The sequence below is a fragment of the Theropithecus gelada genome, chromosome 1, assembly GCF_003255815.1.
Source record: "Theropithecus gelada isolate Dixy chromosome 1, Tgel_1.0, whole genome shotgun sequence".
Classification (NCBI taxonomy): Eukaryota; Metazoa; Chordata; class Mammalia; order Primates; family Cercopithecidae; genus Theropithecus; species Theropithecus gelada.
The window spans coordinates 38,623,323-38,650,699 of record NC_037668.1 but is presented as its reverse complement, the minus strand read 5'-3'; the positions used below and the strand labels follow the sequence as shown (position 1 = coordinate 38,650,699).

At 50.6% G+C, this 27,377-nt stretch overlaps 1 protein-coding gene across 3 annotated transcripts in view; it reads left to right on the top strand.

Moving 5' to 3' along the window:
- Positions 1-4,474: 4,474 nt before the first annotated feature.
- The window catches only part of CTNNBIP1 (catenin beta interacting protein 1), a 65,483-nt gene continuing 42,580 nt past the window's right edge, over positions 4,475-27,377 (top strand). Inside the window, exon 1 of one of the 3 annotated variants that reach the window (XM_025401098.1) lies at positions 4,475-4,682. The gene's annotated coding sequence lies outside the window, so the exon portion shown is untranslated. Of the gene's footprint in view, positions 4,695-21,225; positions 21,455-27,377 lie in introns of those variants that run through there. The other 2 variants (XM_025401108.1, XM_025401076.1) reach the window with 2 other exon arrangements.

Here is a 27,377-nt window from a genome sequence, read left to right as displayed (position 1 = left end):
TTTTTTTTTGAGACGGAGTCTCGCTCTGTCGCCCAGGCTGGAGTGCTGTGGCCGGATCTCAGCTCACTGCAAGCTCCGCCTCCTGGGTTCACGCCATTCTCCTGCCTCAGCCTCCCGAGTAGCTGGGACTACAGGCGCCCGCCACCTTGCCCGGCTACTTTTTTGTATTTTTTTTTAGTAGAGACGGGGTTTCACCATGTTAGCCAGGATGGTCTCGATCTCCTGACCTCGTGATCCGCCCGTCTCGGCCTCCCAAAGTGCTGGGATTACAGGCTTGAGCCACCGCGCCCGGCAACTCTGTCTTAAAAAAAGAAAAAAAATTAGCTGGGGATGGTGGCACATGCCTGTAGCCCTAGCTGCTCCGGAGACTGAGGCAGGAGAATTGCTTGAATCCACAAGTTTATGGTATAGTGAGCTAGGACCACGCCACTGTGCTCCAGTCTGGGTAACAGAAGGAGATCCCATCTCTAAATAAATAAAAAATAGTTCTCCTTCCCTGCAGCCTGCTATGGTTGCACTGTTATTTCATACTTCGCCTGAAAATTTTACTCTTATAGTTATCCTTTGCTGTAGAAAACAGTTTTTTGACTGGGCACGGTGACTCATGCCTGTAATCCCAGCACTTTGGGAGGCTGAGGCCGGGTGGATCACTTGAGGTCAGGAGTCTGACACCAGCCTGGCCAACATGGTGAAACCCTGTCTCTACTAAAAATACAAAAATTAGCTGGGCATGGGGGCGCACGCCTGTAATCCCAGCTACTAGGAAGGCTAAGGCAGGAGAATCGCTTGAACACAAGAGGGTTGTGAGCCAACACAGAGGCTGCAGTGAGCCAAGATCACATCACTGCACTCCAGCCTGGGCAACGAGACCCCATCTGAAAAAAAAAAAAAAAAAAAGAGAAAAAAATAGCGTTTTTTCTTTTTTGCTCCAGAAAGCAACTATTTAAAGATACTTAATAGGCCGGCATGCTGGCTCACAGCTGTAGTCCCAGCACTTTGGGAGGCTGAGGCCGACAGATCACTTGAGGTCAGGAGTTCAAGACCAGCCTGGCCAACATGGTGAAACCCCGTCTCTACTAAAAATACAAAAAAATTAGCTGGGCATGGTAGCAGGTGCCTGTAATCCCAGCTACTCAGGAGGATGAGGCAGGAGAATCCCTTGAATCCAGAGGGTGGAAGTTGCAGTGAGCCAAGATTGCACCACTGCGCTCCATCCTGGGCAACAGAGGGAGACCCCATCTCAAAAAAAGAAAAAAAAAGATAACTCATATATGTTCTGGGACCACATGGAGGCCCTCTCCAGAGCTGAAAGGAGAAAATATCGAACCATAAATGCAGTAAGAGAAGAGTAAGGAAGAGAAGACTGATAGCTCTGGGGAGTGTAGGGGAGTAGGAGTGGCTGGTTGATGGAAGGGAAAGTACTGGATGCAGTATTTACACATTCATTTTGTTCCTGCAGTAATATTTCTGGATACAGGTATTGTTCTTGGTGGCATGGCCCTTGCCCTCCTGGAGTTTATAGCCATGCTGTGGGACTAAAATTTAAGCATAGGTTAGCTAAGCTAGCATAGGTTAAGAGGTCTCCTGGAAGAAGACCAAACATTCAGGCAGGTGAAGTGGGGGAGAAATTGGAAAAGAGCCATTGAGGCCAAGGCAACAGCACAATCAGAAGACCTGAAGCACAGAAGAGCTCCCTGTGATCAAGGAACAGGGAGAAGGCCCATGTGCAGCTAAAGCCCAGTTGGCAAAAGTGGTTCAAGAACAGGCTGTAGCCAGATCCTGCAAGGCCTTGTTGCCACGCTAAGGACTTTGAACTTCCTCGTGAAAATGAAGAAAAGTCGTTGAATACCGCAGGTCTGACAGATTTTAAGAAGTTTCCTCTAGTTGCTGTGGGCAGTGGATGGGGGTGTAAGGAGAGCCTAAAGGAGAGACTGCTTGAAGGGTTACTGCGGGAGTCAAGGTGACAGCTAGTGGCAGGTTAAACTGGGAAAGAGGGGTAGAGATGGTAGGAGGTGGAGAGATTAAGGATATCATTTAGAGTTGGAAACAACATGGACTGGAAATTAAGAATAAAGGAAAGAGTGGTGTCAACGGTACACTTTAAGTGTCTGGTGTAAGCAACTGGGTAGAGTGGTGCCAGTTACTGAAGGTGGGGACCTTGGAGGAGAAACCCACTTGGGGACCCTTTTTTTTTTTTTTTGAGACAGAGTTTTGCTCTTGTTACCCAGTCTGGAGTGCAATGGCGCGATCTCAGCCCACCTCAACCTCCGCCTCCCGGGTTCAAGCGATTCTCCTGCTTCAGTCTCCTGAGTAGCTGGGATTACAGGTGCCCGCCACCACGCCCGGCGGGGGACCTAGTAAGTATGAAAAAGTGTGAGCAGGCCGGGCGCGGTGGCTCACGCCTGCAATCCCAGCACTTCCGGAGGCCGAGTCTGTAATCCTAGCACTTTGGGAGGCCGAGGCGGGCAGATCACTGGAGGTCGGGAGTTGGAGACCAGCCTGGCCAACATGGAGAAACCCCATCTCTACTAAAAATACAAAAATTAGGCCGGGCGCGGTGGCTCAAGCCTGTAATCCCAGCACTTTGGGAGGCCGAGACGGTCGGATCACGAAGTCAGGAGATCGAGTCCATCCTGGCTAACCCGGTGAAACCCCGTCTCTACTAAAAAAATACAAAAACTAGCCGGGTATGGTGGCGGGCGCCTGTAGTCGCAGCTACTCCGGAGGCTGAGGCAGGAGAATGGCGTAAACCCGGGAGGCGGAGCTTGCAGTGAGCTGAGATCCGGCCACTGCACTCCAGCCTGGGCGACAGAGCGAGACTCCACCTCAAAAAAAAAAATTAGCCGGGAGTGGTGGCGCATGCCTGTACTCCCAGTTGCTCAGGAGACTGAGGCAGGAGAATCGCTTGAACCCGGGGGAGGTTGCGGTGAGCCGAGATCGCGCCACTGCACTCAAGCCTGGGAGACAGAGCGAGACTCCGTCTCAAAAACAAACAAAAAAACCCCCCAAATGAGTAAAGAGTTATGTGGATATTATAAACAAACAAAAAAGGGACTTCGTATTCTTTTTGCATAGGGAAGGGGAAGAAATGTAGCGAAGTGGAGGAGGATGGCACAGAAAAGGTGTAAAAAGAAAGGCTGTGAAAGGCCGGGCGCGGTGGCTCAAGCCTGTAATCCCAGCACTTTGGGAGGCCGAGGCGGGTGGATCACGAGGTCAGGAGATCGAGACCATCCTGGCTAACACGGTGAAACCCCGTCTCTACTAAAAATACAAAAAAACTAGCCGGGCGTGGTGGCGGGCGCCTGTAGTCCCAGCTACTCGGAGGCTGAGGCGGGAGAATGGCGTGAACCCGGGAGGCGGAGCTTGCAGTGAGCCGAGATCGCGCCACTGCACTCCAGCCTGGGCGACACAGCGAGACTCCGTCTCAAAAAAAAAAAAAAAAAAAAAAAAGAAAGGCTGTGGAAAGAGCGGGGTAGGAGGGCTTCTGAACTGGGGTTAGTGTCACACTGTGTACTGGTAATTTAAACTGCTGAAAATGAGACCACACTTAAATATGCAGGTCCCTCTAAAAGGAAGGCGGATGTTAAAAGCAATTTGCATTTTACCTAAAATGGGCTGCTTCTCCCTGTACGCTCTCCAAATACAGCCAGACTTTCTGTAGAAACATTTTAATCAGGGGCACCGTTTCCCCCAAAAATGCACTCACTACCAGTACACACGACCTTCTGAGTTTAACGGACCTACGGAGGCCCGTCCCTGGGCTCTCTGGGCTCGGTTAATCCGAGGTTAGGCCCCAAACTCAGAGGTAGCAACGTTCCCAGCTCAACGACGCAGGAAGACCACGCCTCTAAATGTTCTGCAACCTCGTCCATTTCAGAATTTTCCGGGGTTCTGGGTAAACTGGCCTCACCAAGGATTCTGCCCATTCTGGTTGCTCCCGTTTTTAAACACAGACCGGTGTGTGGGAGAGGGCATTATTTTTCCGGAACACTGTGCTCCTGGAGCAGATAGGGACACGAAGAGTGGCTTTACCGCAGCGCCAGCTTCATCCTTACCCGGCTCCTCCTCCAGGCCGCCGCCTCCTCCTCGCGCCCACCCCGCCTTCCCTGCCTACCCCCGGCCCGCTCCTCCCCTTTGCTCTCGGCGAGGACTCGGCCACTCACTACCCGCGCCCTGTGCCATCCGCCCACTTCGTAGCCCCGCCCCTACACGAAGGTCACGCCCCCTTTCAGAAGGGCCCAATGAGCGTTCACGTTTACCGCAATACCCCGCCCCGGGGCTGCAGCCCCGCCCACATGTTGAGTTAACCAATTCGCGGCCCCGGACCCCGCCCCGCCCTCAGGCTCCGCCCCGGACCCCGCCCCGCCCTCGGGCTCCGCCCCGACGCCCGGACCCCGGCGCCCGCCTCCCTCCGGGGCGTTGCCGCGGCCGCGCTTCAGCAGCCCGCGCGGAGCCAGATGCCGCCCCCTCCGCCGGTCCCTCCCTCGGCGGCCTGGCGCCTCCTTCCCTCCCCACCGCGGTGACTCTCGGAGCGGGAGGCGGAGGCTGAGGCGGCCGCTCCCGCTGCTGCTACTGACGCCGCCGCCGCGGCCGCTCGGGCTGAGCACGCCCCGGAACAGGCCGCCGCGCGCTGCGCCCCGGACCCGCTGCCCCCGCCGGCCCGGCCGGGTCGGGCGGCCCAGGTAAGCGCCGAGGCCGGGCCGCGCCTGCAGCGCCTGGGCCCGCGCTGCGCCGCGCCGGGGCTGGGGGGAGCGGCCAGCTCTTTGTCTGCCGGGGAGGGGCCGCGGAGAGCGCCCCCGACCCCGCTCGGACCCCTGCCCGCCCCGGCGGCGCGGCGTCCTGGTCTGGGCCTGGCCGCCTCTCGCCGCAGACCACCTCCCGCCTCCCTCACCTTCGCCCGGGGGTCGCCTCTACAGGTGTCCGCGCCGCCCACCCTGTTGCTCACCTCACCGCGTCCGGGTGGCTGTCATCGCCAGTCCGCCCTCCCCACCTCTGGGCCCTTGCCTCTTCCCTCACCTGCGCCCACTCCCAGGCTCTCACTCTCCATATTTCCCCAAACCAAACGCTGGGCCGCCCTTCCTCCCTCTGTAGTTTGATTGAACTGTCGCCTCCCGATTCCACCCCTCCCCGGTGAGCCTTCCTGGAAGGTACCTGGTGAAGGCACATGTCTCACTTGGATGGCGGCCGTGTATGCACGAACCTGCAAAATTAACCACCTGGAGCCCCAAACTGCACCTCTCACCTCCTTTTCATCACCCCACCCCAACCACCTTCCTTTTTTTGGAACCTGGTAACTGAGACACTCAGGTCTCGACACCCAGCCTCTGCTAGGCCCTCCATCCCTCTCTCTGCCTTGTGAGCTGAACTTGTCTGAGCAGTACCTGTTGTCAGGTTAGCCCCTGGGAAGGCGGCGGGGGCCGTGTTGGCAGCAAATCAAGAGTTCTATGAATAATGAGACGTGTGGCTTGCAGCACCTCCTATCTGAGGATCTCAGTATGCTCCAGCTGTGAATTATTTTGTCTCCTGTCACTCACAGAACTGAGAGAAACATGTCCGGCCAACTGCTGGGTAAATTGAGGCACAGGGTGTGTGGGTAAGGGACCTGGAGGCAAGTCAGGGTTTGTCTTGAGGTTCTGTTCTCAGGAGCCGTGGCTCTTAGCTCCCTGCTACAACCACTGGGCTCCAGTTCCTGGCGTGTGTCCCCAAGTGATAACTGATCTCTTGTGCCGTTAAAGTGTCCAGAGATACCAGCAGCTTCCTCAGATTTAAAGTAGGTCTTTGGATCATAAATAAAGGTGCCGGCTGTTAAATGCCAATGTGTCATTCACGGTTTGCTGGTGGAGTTCGTGGTCCTCCCTTGTAAATACAAATCACCTCTATGGGATGGAGATTCATTCATTCAGTAGTGAGCATTTACTGTGTGCCAGGCACCATTCTAAGTACTGGGGCTTTAGTGGTGAAGACAGACACGGTTTCTGCCCTCCTTAGAGATGACATTCTAAACAGGAGGGAAGTCAGATAGTAAGTGAGTAAACAAACAAGTGGACAAAGTAATTTCAGTAGTGTTAAGTGCTGCAAAGGTGGAGAGGGGCCAGATTACATACAAGAATCTGTGGATCAGGGCGGGCTTAGTGGTTCATGCCTGTAATCCCAGCACTTTGGGAGGCCGAGGCAGGTGGATCACAAGGTCAGGAGTTTGAGACCATCCTGACCAACATGGTGAAACCCCGTCTCTGCTAAAAATACAAAAATTAGCTGAGTGTGGTGGTGCGTGCCTGTAGTCCCAGCTACTTGGGAGGCTGAGGCAGGAGAATTTCCTGAACCTCAGAGGGAGGTTGCAGTGAGCCGAGATCGCACCACTGCACTCCAGCCTGGGCAACAGAGCAAAACTCCGTTTTGGGGGGCGGTGGGGAAAAATAACCTGTAGATCAAAACAAATACTTTGTAGGTTGTAATAAAGAGTTAGGATTTTATTCCAAACACAGAGGCCATTGGAGGGTTTTAAGCAGAGAAAGGATAAAGTCTGATTTGTTCCCAAAGATTGTTTTGGCTGCTGTATAGAGACTGGATTCTAAGGAGCAAAGGTGGAGGCAGGGATTCCAGTTATGAGACAGACTATTGCAGCTACCTGGCAAGAGATGATGGTGGCTTGAGGGATCGGGGCAGTGGCAGTGGAAACGAAGAGGTGGAATTAGTGTGTTCCCTCTGGGAGAGCTGCAAAGCAAAACTTTGGAGACTGAGAGTTAGATGTCCCATAACAATGTGCTCATAGAACAGGTCCCCGCCTCCTCGATTGGAGAGGGTTTGTGGGTTTAAAAACCAGTTAGAGGTGGAGGAGGGCAGAATACACCAGGTTTCATTCCCACATCCGGTTGTATTATTTAAATGGGAACATTACTGCTTCTGTTGGAAGATGTTGCACCAAGAAATTGGGCCTGTTCTCATGGTAGGTGGGAGAAAGATTCATTGGCCACAAATGAGCTATTAACCAGAATGAGGCCGGGTGCAGTGGCTCACCCCTGTAATGCCAGCATTTTGGGAGGCCAAGGTGGGCGGCTCACCTGAGGTCAGGAGCTCGAGACCAGGAGCAACATGGTGAAAACCCATCTCTACTAAAAATACAAAAATTAGCCGGGCATGATAGTGGGTGCCTGTAATCTGAGCTACTTGGGAGGCTGAGGTTGGAGAATCGCTTGAACCCGGGAGCTGGAGGTTGCAGTGAACCAAGATTGCGCCACTGCACTCCAGCCTAGGCGACAGAGGAAGATTCCGTCTAAAAACAAAAAACAAAAACAGAATAAAACTTGATCTCCATGCTCTTCCAAATCTGTGTTGTCAAAACATGTCAGAATGAGAGGACCTTGGGGGTTACACAGGCCAGCTCCTTCTTTTATGGTTAAGCATCTGTGGCCCCTAGAAGCTGACTCTTTTGAAGCCCTATAGCAGTTTATGCATTTTCTTATGATGTCTGCCAGTTTCTACCCCCTCTTTCAGGTCCGTGTGTACATGTGTGACTCTAAGCTTTCTGAGGCCAGATCTCTACTGGGTTTGTCTTTGCATCGTCCACGGTGTCTGAATCAGTGCCCTGCACACAATGTAAACTCTTCAAATATTGGTTGACTTGCCTGGGTATCTCATGGCACCAAGACTCCTGCCCCTGCCCCGTCTTTTCATCAGACCGTGCTTCCTGTAGACGCCTCATCTGGGGTGCAATATAGTGTAAACCCAGCAGTCTCTTGTTCACAGGGCTCACATGACAGGGCAGCCCTTCCTTGATGGATCTGCTCGCTCCATCCCTGCCTGTGGGGAACAGCTGCTGCGGTGCTGACCAAGTAGTCACTTGACACTTAGCAAATATGAAGTGTAGCTCTTTTTTTTTTTTTTTTTTTGAGACGGAGTTTTGCTCTTGTTGCCCAGGCTGGAGCACAATAGCGCAATCTTGGCTCACTGCAACCCTCCACCTCCTGGGTTCAAACGATTTTCCTGCCTCATCCTCCCAAGTAACTGGGATTACAGGCGTGTACCACCACGTCTGGCTAATTTTTGTATTTTTAGTAGAGATGGGGTTTTACCTAGTTGGTCAGGCTGGTCTTGAACTCCTGACCTTAGGTGATCCACCCACCTCGGCCTCCTAAAGTCCTGGGATTAGAGGCGTGAGCCACCGTGCCCGGCCTGAAGTGTAGCTCTTAATTAGACCATGGACTTTGTACTAAGACCATCAGGTTTGGATCTTGATTCCGCCATCAGGAGCTGCATGATCTTCAGCAGGTAACTTAATCTCTCTGTGTCTCAGTTTCCCCATATGTACAATAGTAATACTTTCCTCATGGAGTTGTTGGGAGGATTAAATTAAGTAATACCTAGTAGATATTCAGAAGACCACCTAGCACTTGGCATATGCTAAATTGAAGTAACTATTATTTCGCCTTTGTCTGCTTCTTACCTCCCACCAGCATTTAAGCTCTTTGAGAGCAGAGATTTTTGTCTCTTTTTGTCTACTCTTATAATCTGGTACCTAAACTTTGTAGTACTCTGAAAATACTTGTTGAATTGAATGACTTATTGAGCAGCTATGTCCTAGGCACTGTTGCGGATGCTACGGACATAGCCAAGAACAAGATCTTTAAGATGCATACTCTTATGAAGTTTATCTTCTAGTGGGAGAGACAGATAGTAAACAAATAAACGAGTCAACAAAAGAGTGTAGGGTGGTGAACGAGATACGGGGGAAAATAAAACAGAAGATGGAAAGTGGCTGGGATGAGGGTTAGGGTCATAACTTTAGCTCTGAGAAGGTGGCTTTTGGGAGACATGGATGGTGATCCAGGGGGACAGCTTTGTGGTCGGAGAGGACTGCAAGAATGATCAACCCAGAGGGGCTGGAGTGTGGTTAGCGATGAATCAGCAGGGGCCACATTTGTGGCTGTGGCAAGGAGTTTGGATTTTACTCTTGAATTCTGAACAGTGGGAAGTCACTGAATAGGAACTTTTCCTGGGGGTCTAGGAGAATATTTGAGTCCACACTAAAAGACAGAACAGGACATTAGGAAGAGCAGCTGGGAGAGGCTCTCCTTGTCCTGGGAGGCTTTTGGAGGCCAGCTAGAGTATTGAGTTTCTTCCCATCAGGTTCCTCATTTCTCTGGCCTGGTCCCCTGAAGATGAGGGAAGCATCAGCTAGGTTGATGACGGTCCTGGTTTGTGTGTCTCTGTGTCCTGCATTTTATTGAGCTTCCTTTTTTCTAAGTCCCTAAGTCATCAGCAAACATTTCTTGAGTTGAATGAATGAGTGTTGCCAGTGCTTAGCAGCTCGTCGGCTACAGTGGAATGTCTGTGTTCTCTGCTCCTCTCTGTGTGAGTTAAAGCTTCTTTTTTTTAAATTTTTTTTTTTTTTTTTTTTGAGACGGAGTCTCGCTGTGCTCCCAGGCTGGAGTGCAGTGGCGTGATCTTGGCTCACTGCAAGCTCCGCCTCCCGGGTTCATGCCATTCTCCCGCCTCAGCCTCCCAAGTAGCTGAGACTACAGGCGCCCGCCACCACGCCCGGCTAGTTTTTTGTGTTTTTAGTAGAGACGGGGTTTCACCATGTTAGCCAGGATAGTCTCGATCTCCTGACCTCGTGATCCACCCGCCTCGGCCTCCCAAAGTGCTGGGATTACAGGCTTGAGCCATCGCGCCCGGCCGAGTTAAAGCTTCTTATCTTGGCAGTGACTCTTAAGTAGTCTTGGAGTTTTGCAGCCATTCTTCATAAATGCGTCAGAGGCACACATACATATATATCACAGTTTCTTTGTTGGGAGTATACCAAGATTGACTGGACAGCTTTCCTACCCCCACCCCATCCCCACTTCTCTGCCAGTCCCTGCTATCACCAGGCCCCTCTCTAGAGGGTTGGGCCAGACTGACACCTCTGACCATCTCCTGTTTGATTACTTGATTAGGAACACAATGGCACCTAGAAAGCATTGGCTGTCTTTCGTCTGGGTTGGGCGGAGTTGGGTAACTCCGCAGAGGACTGAGAGAAATGGCATTTCAAACCCAGGGACTCCACTCACCAGGAATCCAGAGTGGGCCTCTTTAGACTGAGTGCCGTTGGCCAGCTTTTCAGATCCCTTTTTGGTCCTCCCATCATCAGTTATTGTCCACGATGTCACTTGCTCTGCTAACCTTGAGAGACCAACGCGAGTTAGTGGGAATCAAATAGGACGCTTGTGCTGCAGGTCACTTTCAGAGTCCTGGGGCATTTTATTGGCAGAATCTGAAATGCCTGCTAGTCATATGTCATTTGTAGCCTTGTAAAAACTAAACACAGAGTGAGTGCAAGCTTTTTCTCATGTAGCTGGTTTTCTTATTATGAGAGAGATATGTGCTCATTTAGAAAATGAGAAAGGGAATGATAGGGGCATTTTACATACACTGTCTCATTTTTTTTTTTTTTTTTTTTTGAGACGGAGTCTCGCTCTGTCGCCCAGGCTGGAGTGCAGTGGCCGGATCTCAGCTCACTGCAAGCTCCGCCTCCTGGGTTCACGCCATTCTCCTGCCTCAGCCTCCCGAGTAGCTGGGACTACAGGCGCCTGCCACCTCGCCCGGCTAGTTTTTTGTATTTTTTAGTAGAGATGGGGTTTCACCGTGTTAGCCAGGATGGTCTTGATCTCCTGACCTGGTGATCCACCCATCTCGGCCTCCCAAAGTGCTGGGATTACAGGCTTGAGCCACCGCGCCCGGCCAACACTGTCTCATTTCATCCTCATGATTTCTGAGATACATACCATTATTACCATTTTGTATGTTAAGAAGCTGAGGCCTCGAAATGTTAAATAAAGTGTTTGAGGTCGAGTTAGTTGGGAACAGAATCAGATTGAAACCAGGCAGTGTGACTCCCAAGTAGATCTCTGAGCACCATGTCATATACTGATTCTCAGCAGAAACCATAGAGAAGAAAGAAAAGTCTCCCTTAAGCCCAACGTAGGTGACATTCTTAGGGTAGTCAGAGTTAACTTGTGGGCTGCTCCAAAGGGTTTGAATCCTAGGCCCTTTCCCTGTCTTGTCTGACCCTGGGCAAGCTAATTAACCTCCCTTTGCTTTACTTTCCCTGACTGTAAATGGGAATAATGATACTTGTACCTTCGTAGTTCCCAGGGGCATGATGGTGTTTGAGCCAAAGTGCTTTTGAACTTCTTTCATGAAAGGGAACTGAGCACCAACTACTGTTATACTCAGTTATTAAAGACCTATTATGCTCTGGTCCTCCATGAAGCCTTGTTAAAAAGGGAAAGACAACAGTCCCCAGAGGGAAGGGTGTCCTTCTGTGGGGAATAGCTGGACAAAAACATTGTTCTCCCCTTTTGAAGTTTCTGAAGGATTGAGGGTCATACCTGTGGCTTCATTTTGCATGCCTGTGTTGCAGTGTGTAAGCTCCTGTAAACAGGGGTGTGTTCTGTGCATCATAACATGATTGAGGACCCCTGATGGCAGGGCCAAGAGGGGATTAAAAGACGTGGTTTCTAATCTTGGTTCTGATGTGTTTTTATAAGCCAGGAGCACAGAGACACCAAGAAGTGGTGGTTGTCTTCCATTACTCCTCCGTTCCTCCCCTCCTTCCTTCCTTCTAATGACCCATTGATTCAATTAATAAATATTTAGTGAGGCTTTATTACAATCTGGACACCATCACAGGTACTAGGAATATTGTGGTAAGCAGGATAAAAATAGTTCTTCCCCGGCCGGGCGTGATGGCTCACGCCTGTAATCCCAGCACTTTGGGAGGCCACGGCAGGTGGATCATGAGGTCAGGAGATTGAGACCATCCTGGCTAACACGGTGAAATCCCATCTCTACTGAAAATACAAAAAATTGGCTGGGCGCGGCGGCTCACGCCTGTAATCCCAACACTTTGGGAGGCCGAGGCGGGCGGATCACGAGGTCCGGAGATAAAGACCACGGTGAAACCCCGTCTCTACTAAAAATACAAAAATTAGCCGGGAGTGGTGGCGGGCATCTGTAGTCCCAGCTACTGGGGAGGCTGAGACAGGAGAATGGCGTGAACCCAGGAGGCGGAGCTTGCAGTGAGCCGAGATTGCGCCACTGCACTCCAGCCTGGGCGACAGAGCAAGACTCTGTCTCAAAAAAAAAAAAAACAACAAAAAATTAGCCTGGCATGGTGGCGGGCACCTGTAGTCCCAGCTACTTGGGAAGCTGAGGCAGGAGAATTGCTTGAACGCGGGAGGTGGAGGTTGCAGTGAGCTGAGATTACACCACTGCACTCCAGCCTGGGCGATAGAGTGAGACAGTGTCTCAAAAAAAAAAAAAAGTTTTTCCCCATACCAGGCTCTTAATGTAGGACCACGAGGCTTGTTATATAGTTGGGATCATGTGAATGAAGAAAGAATGATTTGATGAGAGTGCTTTGAACTCTTAGGAAAGAGTCAGGACATGATCTCCAGATGCACATGCCAGTCCCAGTGGCTACGTGCTCTGAGTGGACATTAAGGTCAGGGGCTGGGTTGGCTTTCCAGAAGAGCAAGGGACGAGTTAAACGAGCCCTTCCGTGTCCCGTAACAGAAGCTGTACTTGGTATGGACATCTTGAGAAACAGTGCACACCTTGGGAGCCATGGTTAGCAAGAACTCCCTTCCCACTTAAAGCCTTAACCCTTTGTTACTGGAGTTTAAGTCAGGGAGAAATGCTCATATTGAGGATTTCTTTTCAAAGTTGTTGCTTGGGGCTGTGGATTTTGAAGCTCTGCCACTAACACGCGCTTCTTATGTAACGGCCACCAGACCTTGTCTCTGCAGAGTTCTCTTCCTGCCCGACACATCTCTCCCTGCCAACTTTGGAAAGCAGGCATATGGTGGCCGGCGGGCTCTCCGCAGTACTCATAGGGTTCCTGGAGGAACTGGTGCACATGGACACCTATGTCTCCTACTCCATTTTGGGTCAATATATGCAGATTAGAGTGGGGGCAGGGTTCTTTCTTCCCCAAGCACCAGGCCTTCATCTGTCTTCAAAGACCAAGGTCAGGGAGGTCTAGCAAGCAGTTCATGTGAAAGCACACAGTGTTCCTCTCGCCCTCCAGCCAGGGCTGGGTGGAGAGGGCATAGGGCTGGCAGAGGCAGCTACCCACATTTGAAGTGAGAGGAGGGTGCCAGGACAGCGAGGCGTATCTTTGTGCGATGTTATTTTCACCAGCCTTTGTCGTGTCACTGTACATAGCACTCCTGGTGCTAAACAGCTGCCCCGTCAAGCTGAGGGGCGGGGCAGCAGCATCCAGCATCTGATTAGGAGGGCAAGGCCTGCACAGCGAGGAGGCCAGGTCACTCAGTGCACCTGGACATCTTCAAGTGTGATTGGAGCCTGCAGTGAGGCTGTTTCAGCTGGAAGATTGTGACCCACTTCCACATCGTCTCCCACGTGGAGAGCTGGGGAGGAGGCTTTGAGAGCCAGCTCCAATTAAGGTGTTTTTTCAGGCCTGAGTAGCACCCAAGTGTCCAGCCCACATGTTTTCTGCTGCTGGAATCGTGTGGTCAATGTCCTTGACCTGAACTGAATAACCACCCCAGGGCAGATGAAGTTGCCACCCCTGAAGTCCTAGATTCTGCCAGCAAAAGGCTTCCTGCAAAGATTAGGTCCCTTGTGGATCAAACACCTCACATAATGTGGGCCCCACCCCGTTCTTCCTGATCAATCACCAGGCAAACCTTGGACTGGTTTCCAAGGAGATGCTTAGCCTTGACCTCCCTGTCCAGACAGGCCTCACAGCCACCTGCCTCAGGCAGCTCTAGCTTCCCGGAGACCCATCCTGACCCTGACTTGCACCCTTGCCAAATATCCTAAATATCCTTTTGCTGCAGGAATATGAAATAAGACCTGTTTCTGAACTTCTAGATTGCTTTTATTCTTTCCAGGTAGATGACATTTTAATGATTCTCTATAATTTTACATTTCTTTTCTGTGTGTTGGGGAGGGACCTGGGGTGTGATTTAAATACGTGAAGCCCTTAATACTGGTAGCACTTAAGCTGGTGAAGTGGTGGGTCTGAGCCCCTGAATAATAATCCCATTTTACTTACCAAGAAGGGAGCAAAAGTACCTGCCAAGGTCAGCTCTGGCTAGGCCGTGTGAGCCTGTTCCTGAGCGTGTGCTCATACTCGGCTTCTGGACTGAAGCAAAGGGTCCTTCTCCCTCTGTGTGTGTTAATACTGTTGGCACTGCCCACAGCCTGCAGGGGCACATAGCCTTCCTCTGGCCAGTCGCTGGAGTTGCAGGAAGATGAGGTGCTGGTGATTTTTTGGAAGACATGGTGGGGCTTACAGGCAAGCAAGCTGGCCCCCAGTTCTGCTTTCCTGCACAGAGCAGTCTTCCAGAGCTTGTGGTGGGATGTAAGGGAGCTCAGGCAGCCGGAGCAGCGCAGAGCCCTGGCTCCTTCCCCGCTTCTGAGGTCTGCTGCCACTGGCACAAGGGGTCATGTTTGCCCATTTGCCTTGTGTTTGCTTTGGGTGCTGGCTTCCCACTCTCACTTCCTAATCTCCTCTAAAGAGGAGTGGCCTGTTATGTCCATGAGTGGTGACAGTGGAGATTGAAGTGCTTAGCATCAGGCACCGCACTGCACTGGCAGGACCACTCAGATGAAGGATGTTCTTTCATTCTCATCTGACCCCATTCCACTTCATTTAAAACATCATTCGCCCAGGCTGGAGTGTGGTGGCACGATCACAGCTCACTGCAGCCTCAACCTCCCAGGCTCAAGTGATCCTCCCATCTCAGCCTCCCAAGTCGTTGGGACCACAGGCACATGCCACCATGCTGCGCTAATTTTTTGTATTTTTAGTAGAGATGAGGTTTTTTTTTTTTTTTTTTTTTTTTTTGAGACGGAGTCTCGCTCTGTAGCCCAGGCTGGAGTGCAGTGGCCGGATCTCAGCTCACTGCAAGCTCCGCCTCCCGGGTTCACGCCATTCTCCAGCCTCAGCCTCCCGAGTAGCTGGGACTACAGGCGCCCGCCACCTCGCCCGGCTATTTTTTGTATTTCTTAGTAGAGACGGGGTTTCACCATGTTAGCCAGGATGGTCTCGATCTCCTGACCTCGTGATCCGCCCATCTCGGCCTCCCAAAGTGCTGGGATTACAGGCTTGAGCCACCGCGCCCGGCCGAGATGAGGTTTTACCTTGTTAGCCAGGATGGTCTCAATCTCCTGACCTTGTGATCTGCCTGCCTCGGCCTTCCAAAGTGCTGGGATTACAAGCGTGAGCCACTGCACCCGGCCTCCACCTCACTCATTTTAATGGCATTCTATTGATTTTTTTTTTTTTTTCTTGAGACAGAGTCTTGTTGTCCAGGCTGGAGTGTAGTGGCGCAAGCTTGGCTCACTTCACCCTCTGCCTCCTGGGTTCGAGGGATTCTCCTGCCTCAGCCTCCCGAGTACCAGGGATTACAGGCACGCACCACCAGGCTCAGCTAATTTTTGTAGTTTTAGTAAAGGTGGGGCTTCGCCATGTTGGCTAGGCTGGTCTCGAACCCCTGATCTCAGGTGATCCACTCGCCTCGGCCTCCCAAAGTTTTGGGATTACAGGCGTGAGCCGCCATGCCAGGCCTTTTTTTTTTTTTTTTTTTTTTTGATACGGAGTCTTGCTCTGTTGCCAGGCTGGAGTGCAGTGGTACGATCTCAGCTCACTGCAACCTCCGCCTCCCTGGTTCAAGTGATTCCCTTGCCTCAGCCTCCCAAGTAGCTGGGACTACAGCCATGTGTCACCACGCTCGGCTAGTTTTTTGTATTTTTTAGTAGAGACGGGGTTTCACCGTGTTAGCCAGGATGGTCTCGATCTCCTGACCTCGTGATCCGCCTGTCTCGGCCTCCCAAAGTGCTGGAATTACAGGCTTGAGCCACCGCGCCTGGCTCATTTTATATTTTTAAGGCCGCTTATGAACCATCTCTTATCAGCCTTCCATATTCTCAGGTTCCACGTCTATGGATTAAACCAACCACAAAAATATTCAAGAAAAATTCTCACGAATCACCACTAAAGAACTTACTCATGTAACCAAACACCAAAACCTATGGAAGTAAAAAAAATGTTTTTAATAATAAAAAATAAAATGAAATTAAATTCAAAAAATATTCAGGGAAAAACCAAAATATAACAATACAATAACAAATAATACAAGTAAAAAACCAATATAGTGCTATTTACATAGTATTTATGTGTTATCAGGTACTATGAATAATCTGGAGATGATTTAAAGTATATGGCAGGATGTGCATAGGTTACGTACAAATACTGTGTCACTTTATATAAGGGACTAGAGCATCTGTGGACTTTGGTTTCTGTGTAGGGGTCCTGGAGCCTGTCCCCCATGGATATTAAGGGACAACTGTGTATTGTTTCTCCATTTCTTTTTTAAGTTTACAGTCTTTTTCTTATTGATTTACAGGTTTTTTTAATATATTAAGGAAGTTTGTCCTATGGCTGTGATATGTGTTATATATATTTTCACCAATTTGTCACTGTTCTTTTTTTTTTAACCTTTTTGAGACAGAGTCTCACTCTGTTGCCAGGCTGGAGTGCAGTGGCACGATCTCGACTCACTGCAACCTCCGAATCCCAGGTTCCACAGATTCTTCTGCCTCAGCCTCCTGAGTAGCTGGGATTACAGGCATGTGCCACCACACCCAGATAATTTTTGTATTTTTAGTAGAGATGGGGTTTCACCATGTTGGCCAGGATGGTCTCGATCTCCTGACCTCGTGATATGCCCACCTTGACCTCCCAAAGTGCTGGGATTACAGGCATGAGCCACTGTGCCCAGCCCACTGTTCTTTTAATTGTATATTTTTTTCATGCAGAGTTTTTGATTTTCATATAATCAGATTTTTAAATATGACTTCTAGGTTTCTTTTTAAATTTATTTATTTATTTATTTATTTCTGAGACAGAGTCTCACTCTGTTGCCCAGACTGGAGTGCAGTGGCGCGATCTCAGCTTACTGCAACCTCTGCCTTCCGGGTTCAAGCGATTCTCCTGCCTCAGCCTCCAGAGTAGCGCGCCACCATGCCCGGCTACTTTTCTTTTTTTTTTTTGAGACGGAGTCTCACACTGTTGCCCAGGCTGGAGTGCAGTGGCTTGATCTCAGCTCACTGCAAGCTCCGCCTCCCAGGTTCTCGCCATTCTCCTGCCTCAGCCTCCTGAGAAGCTGGGACTACAGGCGCCAGCCACCATGCCCGGCTTTTTTTTTTTTTTTTGTATTTTTAGTAGAGACGGAGTTTCACTATGTTAGCCAGGATGGTCTCGATCTCCTGACCTTGTGATCTGTCCACCTCGGCTTCCCAAAGTGCTGGGATTATAGGCGTGAGCCACCGCGCCAGGCCAATTTTCGTATTATTTTTGTTTGAGACAGAGTCTTGCTCTGTCACCCAGGCTGGAGTGCAGTGGCACGATCTCAGCTTACTGCAACCTCGGCCTCCTGGGTTCCAGTGATTCTTCTGCCTCAGCCCCCTGAGTAGCTGGGACTACAGGAACGTGCCACCATGCCTGGCTAATTTTTGTATTTTTAGTAGAAACGAGGTTTTACCATTTTGACCAGGCTGGTCTCGAACTCCTGACCTTGTGATCCACCCACCTCGGTCTCCCAAAGTGCTGGGATTAAAGGCGTGAGCCACCGTACCCGGCCAATTTTTGTATTTTTTAGTAGAGACTGGGTTTCACCATGTTAGTCAGGCTGGTCTTGAACTCCTGACCTTGGGATCTGCCTGCCTCTGCCTCCCAAAGTCCTGGGATTACAGGCGTGAGCCACTGTGGCCGGCCTAATTTTTATATTTTTAGTAGAGATGGGGTTTCACCATGTTGGCCAGGCTGCTCTCGAACTCCTGACCTCAGGTGATCTACCCACCTTGGCATCTCAAAGTGCTGGGATTGCAGGCATGAGCCACTGCACCCGGCTGACTTCTAGGTTTCATTTCATATTTTCTTCTCCCACTGTTTTCTTTGCCTGTGTTTTCCTCTAATACATTCACTCCATGTTTTATACATTTAAAACTTTGATCCAAATCCAAGGTATCAAAACCAGCATCACCAGAATTGGCACAAACTGGCATTATGCACTTCTAATGGATCACTGATACATCAGCTACATAATTTCTTGTGAAAGTGTTTAAGGAACAATTGGCCAAATCCAGATTGTGGAACATCCTAAAGACAAGGGTCCTGGACTCTAAAAAATGTTAATACCCTGATAGAAAAGCTGCTAAACCATTCTAGATTAAGTAGGTTGAAGAGCATGGGAACCAAATGCAACTGAGATCCTTGATCCAGTCCTGGATTAAACACAAGTAAAGGCCAAATTGATGGGGAGGGGGAATTGGGGAAATTTGGATACGGGGTGAATATCAAAGATACTACTAGGTCAATATTAAATTCCTTGGGAAGGCTGGGCGTGGTGGCTCACACCTGTAATCCCAGCACTTTTGGAGGCAGAGGCAGGAGGATTGCTTGAGGCCAGGAGTTCAAGACCAGCCTGGGCAATGTAGCAAGACCCATCTCTTAAAAAAGAAAACAAGGCCAGGTATAGTGGCTCACGCCTGTAATCCCAGCACTTTGGGAGGCCAGGGAGGGCGGATCACGAGGTCAGGAGTTCGAGACTAGCCTGGCCAACATGGTGAAATCCTGTCTCTACTAAAAATACAAAAAATTAGCTGGGCATGCTGGCGCACACCTGTAGTCCCAGCTACTCGAGAGACTGAGGCAGTGGAATTGCTTGAACCCGGGAGGCGGAGGTTGCAGTGAGCCGAGACCACGCCACTGCACTCTAGCCTGGCGACAGAGTGAGACTCCATCTCAAAAAAGAAAAAGAAAACAGAACAAAACTAGGCTGGGTGTCTCAAAAAAAAAAAAAAAAGAAAAGAAAACAAAACAAAACTAGGCGGGGCGTGGTGGCTCACACCTGTAATCCCAGCACTTTAGGAGACTGAGGCAGGCACATCACCTGAGGTCAGGAGTTCAAAACCAGCCTGCCCAACATGGCAAAACCCCATCTCTACTGAAATACAAAAGTTAGCTGGGCATGGTGGTGGGTGCCTGTAATCCCATCTACTTGGGAGGCTGAGGCGGGAGAATTGCTGGAACCCAGTAGGCGGAGGTTGCAGTGAGCTGCAATTTTGCCACTACACTCCAGCCTGGGTGACAGAGGAAGACTCTGTTTCAAAAACAAAACAGACCCTGCGCTGTGGTTCACGCCTGTAATCCCAGCACTTTGGGAGGCCAAGGCGGGCGTATCACAAGGTCAGGAGATCGAGACCATCCTGGCTAACCCGATGAAACCCCGTCTCTACTGAAAATACAAAAAATTAGCCAGGCATGGTGGCGGGCGCCTGTAGTCCCAGCTACTCTGGATGCTGAGGCAGGAGNGCCAGGCATGGTGGCGGGCGCCTGTAGTCCCAGCTACTCTGGATGCTGAGGCAGGAGAATGGCATGAACCTTGGAGGCGGAGCTTGCAGTGAGCCGAGGTTGCACCACTGCACTCCAGCCTGGGGGACAGAGCGAGACTCTGTCTCAAAAAAATAAAATAAAATAGCCGGGCATGGTGGTGCACACCTATGATCCTAGCTAGTCAGGAGGCTGAGGCAGGAAAATCTCTTGAACCTGGGAGGGAGAGATTGCAGTGAGCTGAGATTGGGCCGCTGCACTCCAGCTTGGGTGACAGAGTGAGACTCTGTTTCAAACAAACAGAAAACAAAACTAGCCTGGGCAACATGGTGAAACCCCATTTCTACAAAAAGTATAAAAATTAGCTGGGCATGGTAGTGCACGCCTGTAGGCCTAGCTACTTGGGAGGCTGAGGTGGGAGGATCACTTAAGCCTGAGAGATGGAGGTTGCAGTGAGCTGAGATTGTGCCACTACACTCCAGCCTGGATGACAGGGTGAGACCCTGTCTCAAAAGAAAAGAAAAAAGAAATAGCCAGGTGTGGTTGTGTACACCTGTAATCCCAGCTACTCAGGAGGCTGAGAGGGGAGGATCACTTGAGCCCTGGATGTTGAGGCTGCAGTGAGCTGCGATCGTGCCACTGCACTCCACCCTGTGCGACAGAGCGAGACACTGTTTCAAAAGACAAAACCAAACAAACAAAAATTCCTTGGGGTGATAATGGTATTGTGGTTATGTAGGAGAATAGCCTCAGGAGATCTGTGCTGAGGCATTAGCCAGGTACCATGATCTCTGCAGTTGACTTTGAGATGGTTCAGGAAAAGCAGCAGTGTTTGTACGTTGACACATACCCACAGCACAGAGGCATAAGACATATATAGCAAAATGTGAACAGTGGGACTCCTGGGGCAAGGTACGTGGATGTTCTTGTGCTATTCTTTTAGCTCTTCTGTGGCTTTGGAATTTTTCAAAAGAAAAAGGTGAGGAGGGGAAAAAAAAAAAAACCAACTTTGTTCCATCTGGAATTGATTTTGATTGCAGGTCCTTTGGTTGCCCTGGCCCTCCTGGGTTATTGTCCTGGATTTCTGGTTTCTTTGTCCTTTTACAGCATGTACAATAGTCAGTTTCCCTCTCTCTTAGGAAGTTTTTTTTTGGGTGAGTTATTCTTTTTTTGGATTTTGAAGTTTTTGTGATTAGTATCTTTCTGGCAGACTTCAATGACTTTTCTAGAAGCAGGTAAGACCTAGCATGCTTTGTCCTGTGCGTTGATGCCTTTTTTGGTTTTGTTTTTGTTTTTTAACATTGCATTATGTGCTTTAAGGAAATCGGCAAGGAAGTTTTGTTCTCTAGGACTTAAACAATGGCTTAATCCTCAGAAATCATCTTAATCATCAAGCTAATGTGTCATGTAATTAACCCTCTTCCAGTGACCCTTGAGATAAGCTTTTTCCTCTCAACGGAGAGGTTTTGCTGGAAGGCAGGTCCTGCTTACATTCTTTGGATATGGGCTTGTGAAGACTGCTGGGTTTCATTTTGTAAAATGTGACAGTCTTGGGTGAGTCGTTGGCCTGGAAAAACTGGAGTCTTTTTGCCAGGGGAGCTCTTAACAGACCAGTTTTGCCAGAAGCTTCTGCTTCCTTTCTGTGGTTTGGTGACTAACAGTTTCGCGGCTTTGGGAAAGGGGATGTCATTCATTACAAATGGGTAATGGTGGTTCATCTCCTGAGCTAGTTTGCCAGGGTGTGCCCGGATCTGGGTGTTCATGCCTGCACCCATTGTGACTGGGGACAGTTTCTTGGAGACTTTACACTGGCTGTCCTTGTGGCCACTCTCCTGAGCTTGTCTGTGGTGGCTTTAACCTTGAACGAAACCCTCCAGGGTTTGTGGGTGGATTCCTATTGTATCAGGTGCTGTATTTTCCCCTCTCCTGGGGCAAGTGCTCTTTTCTGATCTTCCTTCCCTTCAGCTCCAGCTGCCACTGTCCTTGCCTTCAGACTGGACAAGGCCTTGTGACCCATCGGGAGTTTTTGTCCTGACACCATTTCCCCCAGTAAGTTAATGGGATAAGCACACGGGAGATTCTGAAGGGGTCTTTGTTTAAAGCATTGTTGATTTTGATTATTAGCTTGTTAAACATTTGGAGAGGAAGGAAACTGAGTCCTCAACAGCCTCTTAGGGGGAGGTTTCCTCCTTCCTTGGATTATGTTTTGTTCCGAGGTAGCTGGAGGGGGAAGGATCGGGAAGGTCACCTCCTGCTTAGTAGAGCAGAAGCAATCACCCAAACAAGCAGGCAGTGTGGCTCATGTGATGCGTGGAGCCAGGAACCATGGCCTCTGTAGCACAGATGGGTGTATTTGCGAAGTAAACAGATACACCTATATCTTTATGCAAATTAACACATACCTTTATACTGACAGCCTGTTGGAAAGAGGCAGTGGCCTTAAAACTTCTTTTCTTTTTTCTTTTCTTTTTGGAGACAGGGTCTTGTTCTGTTGCCAGGCGGGGGTGCAGTGGTGTGATCGTAGCTCACTGTAACCTCAGACTCCTGGGCTCATGGGATTCTCCCACCTCAGCCTCCCAAGTAACTGGGCCTACAGGTGCACACCACTGCACCCAGCTAATCTTTTTTTTTTTTTTTTTTTTTTGAGACGGAGTCTCGCTCTGTCACCCAGGCTGGAGTGCAGTGGCGCCATCTCAGCTCACTGCAAGCTCCGCCTCCTGGGTTCACGCCATTCTCCTGCCTCAGCCTCCCGAGTAGCTGGGACTACAGGCGCCCGCCACCTCGCCTGGCTAGTTTTTTGTATTTTTCAGTAGAGACGGGGTTTCACTGTGTTAGCCAGGATGGTCTTGATCTCCTGACCTCGTGATCCGCCCGTCTCGGCCTCCCAAAGTGCTGGGATTACAGGCTTGAGCCACCGCGCCCGGCCAAATCTTTTTTTTTTTTGAGACGGAGTCTCACTCTGTCCCTCAGGCTGGAGTGCAGTGGCGCAATCTCAGCTCACTGCAAGCTCCGCCTCCCGGGTTCACACCATTCTCCTGCCTCAGCCTCCCAAGTGTCTGGGACCACAGGCGCCCACCACCATGCCTGGCTAATTTTTTGTATTTTTTGGTAGAGATGGTTTCACTGTGTTAGCCAGGATGGTCTGGATCTCCTGACCTCATGATCTGCCCGCCTCAGCCTCCCAAAGTGCTGGGATTACAGGTGTGAGCCACCACGCCTGGCCTGCACCCAGCTAATCTTTTAAATATTTTTTGTAGAGGACAGGCACGGTGGCTCACGTCTACAATCCCAGCACTTTAGGAGGCTGAGGCGGGCAGATCGCATGAGGTCAGCAGTTTGAGATCAGCCTGGCCAACATGGCAAAACCCTGTCTCTACTAAAAATACAAAATAAAATTAGCTGGGCATGGTGGCATGCGCCTGTAGTCCCAACGACTCGGGAGGCTGAGGCAGAAGAATCGCTTGAGCCTGGAAGGCAAAGGTTGCAGTGAGCCGAGATTGTGCCACTGCACTCCAGCCTGGGTGACAGAGGGAAAGAGCGAGACCCCATCTCCCAAAAAAAAAAAAAATTAAAGAGATGGGGTCTTGCTATATTGCCAAAGCTGGTTTTGAAGTCCAGGACTCAAGCAATTCTCCTACCTCAGTCTCCCAAAGTGCTGGGGTTACAGGCGTTTGCCACTGTGCCCAGCAAAACTTACTTTCCTAAGAGTTTGATTGGGAGGAGTTTCCCCCAGGAGGCTGCACCTGGGGTCTCTCAGCCAGGTCCCGAGGATGGCCATCCCCAGAGCCGGGTGATGAGGAGGGGGCTGCTTCTAGGGGCACAGTCCTACAAGCCACCCGATTGATTTAATTACCTAATCCTCACCACAGGAAGCTGGAGGGTTTCCCAGCCCTGGGATTCTGAGGGGATGCAGTGAACTCAGTTCAGGAAGCTTATTTATTTGAACCAATTATAGAGGCTTTAATGAGGGAAAGCTATGGAGGGAATGGGGTAAGGGGAGAAGAGCTGGAGAGAGAGGTGACTGTTGAGAAGGTCTGGGTGACCCTCGGGCACTGGGAGGGCCGGGCCATGCCCAGACCTGTCTCTGAGGATGAGGCTTGTCCTTGTGGGAATGGGGTGGCGTGAACATGTCAGTGTGGTTCAGAGTGAAGGCACCTTATGTACCTTGTGGTGAAAAGTGAGTGCCTGCCCCCTGCCAAAAATAGCACCGTGTCAAATGTCCCAATGTAATTAAAATTTTAAGCTGTGACCATGCAAAGAGCTGGCATAGCTTTTTTTTTTTTTTTTTTTTTTTTTTAGATGGAGTCTCGCTCTGTTGCCCAGGCTGGAGTGCAGTGGCACAATCTCGGCTCACTGCAAGCTCTGCCTCCTGGGTTCACGCCATTCTCCTGCCTCAGCCTCCCGAGTAGCTGGGACTACAGGCGCCTGCCAGTACACCCAGCTAATTTTTTTTTTGTATTTTTAGTAGAGACGGAGTTTCACCGTGTTAGCCAGGATGGTCTCAATCTCCTGACCTTGTGATCCGCCCGCCTTGGCCTCCCAGAGTGTTGGGATTACAGATGTGAGCCGCCGCGCCTGGCTGAGCTGGCGTAGCTTTTTTTCTTTTTTTTTTTTTTTTTTTTTGAGACTGAGTCTGGCTCTGTCGCCCAGGCTGGAGTGCGGTGGCCGGATCTCAGCTCACTGCAAGCTCCGCCTCCCGGGTTCACGCCATTCTCCTGCCTCAGCCTCCCGAGTAGCTGGGACCACAGGCGCCTGCCACTTCGCCCGGCTAGTTTTTTGTATTTTTTAGTAGAGACGGGGTTTCACCGTGTTAGCCAGGATGGTCTCGATCTCCTGACCTCGTGATCCGCCCGTCTCGGCCTCCCAAAGTGCTGGGATTACAGGCTTGAGCCACCGCGCCCGGCCTGGCGTAGCTTTTGACGGTGGGGTTGAGGGAGCTTCCATAGGTCGAAATTTCCAATCTGATTGTGCTCTCTGGAGGTGACCCACGCTCTCCAGAACCTCTGGGCCAGGCTCCATCCCTGGAATGACTAGGTCTGGAAGTGGTCCCTTTCCCTCTCCTCTAAGTCTCTAAGAAGACTGACAGAAATGCAAATTAATTTGCCCTTTAGGGACTTCGTCAGCTTGCTGGGGACCTCTCTGGTGTCCCAGGAGAGAAAAAGAGTTCCTCTACCTCCAGTTTACACAGAGGATCTTTTGATGCCTTTGCTCAGGAAGCTTCCTGCCGGGTGCACAGCCCTTGGGGAAGGTCAGTCAGGCCTGGGAGACCTCATACCCAGGAGTGAGGGGGCGCTTGTACCCACTCAAGAGCTAGGATTCTAGCCCTTCCATCGGCTTATAAATAGACAAAGGCTCTGGATTCTGCATTAGTAACCCCTCTGGAACCTGCCAGAGGCTGAAGGTCATGAGTCAGACTGAATTAAAGGAAGATCCGTGGCTGGATTTTGTAGGCGTGCTGGTTCCTGACTTCAGGTCTCAGGCTCTGACTTGGCCAGGTTCCAGGGCTCCAGCTGTTCTCTGGGAAGAAAAAAAGAATCTCTTTTAAAATTAAGCTGAAAGATGCCTTTCTTTCCTTCTGTCCTTGTTGCCCCACTGTGCAGAGAGAAAACCTCCACCAGCATGTCACCTTGGTTAGAACTGTAGAGCCTGAGGACATAGCCCAGGATCCTGAGTGTTCTGGGGCAGCCAAGAAAACTTCCTCAGGCTCCACTTGCTTTCCTGTTTGCATTGTTTTCAGCTGAATTACAAGAGGCTGTCAGAGCGAGCCTGCCAGGTACTCTTGCCTCTCTGTAAAAAGGTGGGTTTCACTCAGTTCAGGACTAGAGAGACAGCGAGATCTGGGCCAGAATCACAAGGATAAATGTTTTAAACCAGAAGATGTAAACAGATGCCTTATGCCAATCCAGTTATAGGAACATGCAGGTTCCTCCAACTCCTTGATGTGTTAGGATTATCTGAAGTGAGGACATTCAAAGGCTGGGGGCACTTCCTTCATGGTTCCCATTCACTTCAGCACTTGAAGAGCCCCAGTTGTGGCTAGCAGTGGTGTCTCACCTGTCCAGATTCTTCAGCACAGAGCCTTACAAGTTTTTCCAGGGTCCACAAAATATTGGCGATGTGGGAAAAAAATATATCACTCCCTCTACTCTTGTGAGTTATGTGAGGATTACATTTAATAAGAGATGTGGGTTAGTTTTAGTATTTTTCTGAGAATAAGGTTCCCTGGGGCTTATAAAGGCCTTAAAACCACCGCCGGTCTTCCTCAGAGAGCTTCCAGTCTGGTGGTGAAAATGTCTCAGATATCCAGGTGCAGCGTTGGGGCGGTGATGCGGGAGGAGGAAATGCAGGTGGGTGTGCAGACACAGGCCTCGAGGCAGAGCACAGTCCGTGAGGCTTGGTCTCAGCAATCAGGGAGGGAAGGAATTCTGAGTGGAAAGCATAGCAGATGGAGAGGCCCAGAGATGTGGAGGGAACCTGGTGCAATCAGCAGCTCCGAGACGGCCGCCTAGCAGGGCTTCTTACCCTCAGCTCTCCGGACGTGGGACTGGATAATTATTGGTGGTGGGAACTGATCCTGGCCTCTACCCAGCAGGATCCTACTAGTCGTGACAATCAAAACTGTCTCCAGATATTGCCACATTTCTGCGGTGGGGCAGAATCGCCCCCATTGAGAGTCACGGCTGTAGAGGGAATATGAGGGTAAGCTTGGATCTGACCGCCTGCCTCTGTGCGTGGGAGGGACAGAAGGAGCCCTTTCTTTTTGCTTCCTGTCCAGCGTGCAGGTCCTGGGGAAGCCGTCTCCAGGCAGGTCTGTGCCTGTGCTGGAGCACTTTGGTGTGTGTGGCATGCCTGCTGGTGGTCTGCAGAGCTTACTCTGAACAGGAGCCCTTCACAGAAAGGAGGATGCCCCAGTGCTTCCAGGTGCCTCCCTCCCAGCCTGGTTGCCGTGTCAGTACCTTTCCTGTGGTAGGTAGGCGGCTTAGCTGGATGCAGCATTGCATTCTGACCATTGCAAGGCTGTATTGTATCAGGTCAGGTGGATTTGATTTAAATGCTCCCAGAACCTTCCCAAAGGGCCTTCGTCAGAGGGCTCTGGATCTGGAACAGCATGCGTGGCACTGTGTGAAGGGGACAGGCGGGCTGCTCTGAGCTCGGAGTGTGCAGGGGGGAAACTGTTGAGAATTCCAGAATCACTTCCACGGCAGCAGACCTGTAGCCAGAGAGGAAAGGGCCCTCCTGCATTTGGGCTTCATGGCTGCCCCCACTGGAGGAGGGCTGGCTGTGGCTAACATGGGGAGGTCTGGGATGTGATGCAGACGCAGGGCCTCTCCCCCTTGCCTTACATTACCATTTCTTTCTTATTTATTTATTTATTGTTTTGAGACGGAGTCTTGTTCTATCACCCAGGCTGGCTGGAGTGCAGTGGTGTGATTTTGGCTCACTGCAATCTCTGCCTCCTGGGCTCAAGTGATTCTCCTGCCTCAGCCTCACACCCAGCTAATTTTTATTTTTTTTTAATAGAGCCTCCCACCCAGCTAATTTTTTGTGTTTTTCAGGCTGCATGCCTCGGCCTCCCAAAGTGCTGGGATTACAGGTGTGAGCCACTGTGCCTGGGCCTCCACTTTTTTTTTTTTTTTTTAATGAGATGGAGTTTTGCTCTTGTTACCCAGGCTGGAGTGCAATAGCGCGATCTCGGCTCACCGCAACCTCCGCCTCCCGGGTTCAAGCGATTCTCCTGCCTCAGCCTCCCGAGTAGCTGGGATCACAAGCATGTGCCACCACGCCTGGCCAATTTTGTGTTTTTAGTAGAGACGGTGTTTCACCATGTTTGTTAGGCTGGTCTTGAACTCCTGACCTCAGGTGATCTGCCCGCCTTGGCCTCCCAAGGTGCTGGGATTACAGGCGTGAGCCACCGTGCCCGGCCAGTTTTTTATTTTTTAAGAGACAGGGTCTTGCTTACCCTTTCATCCAG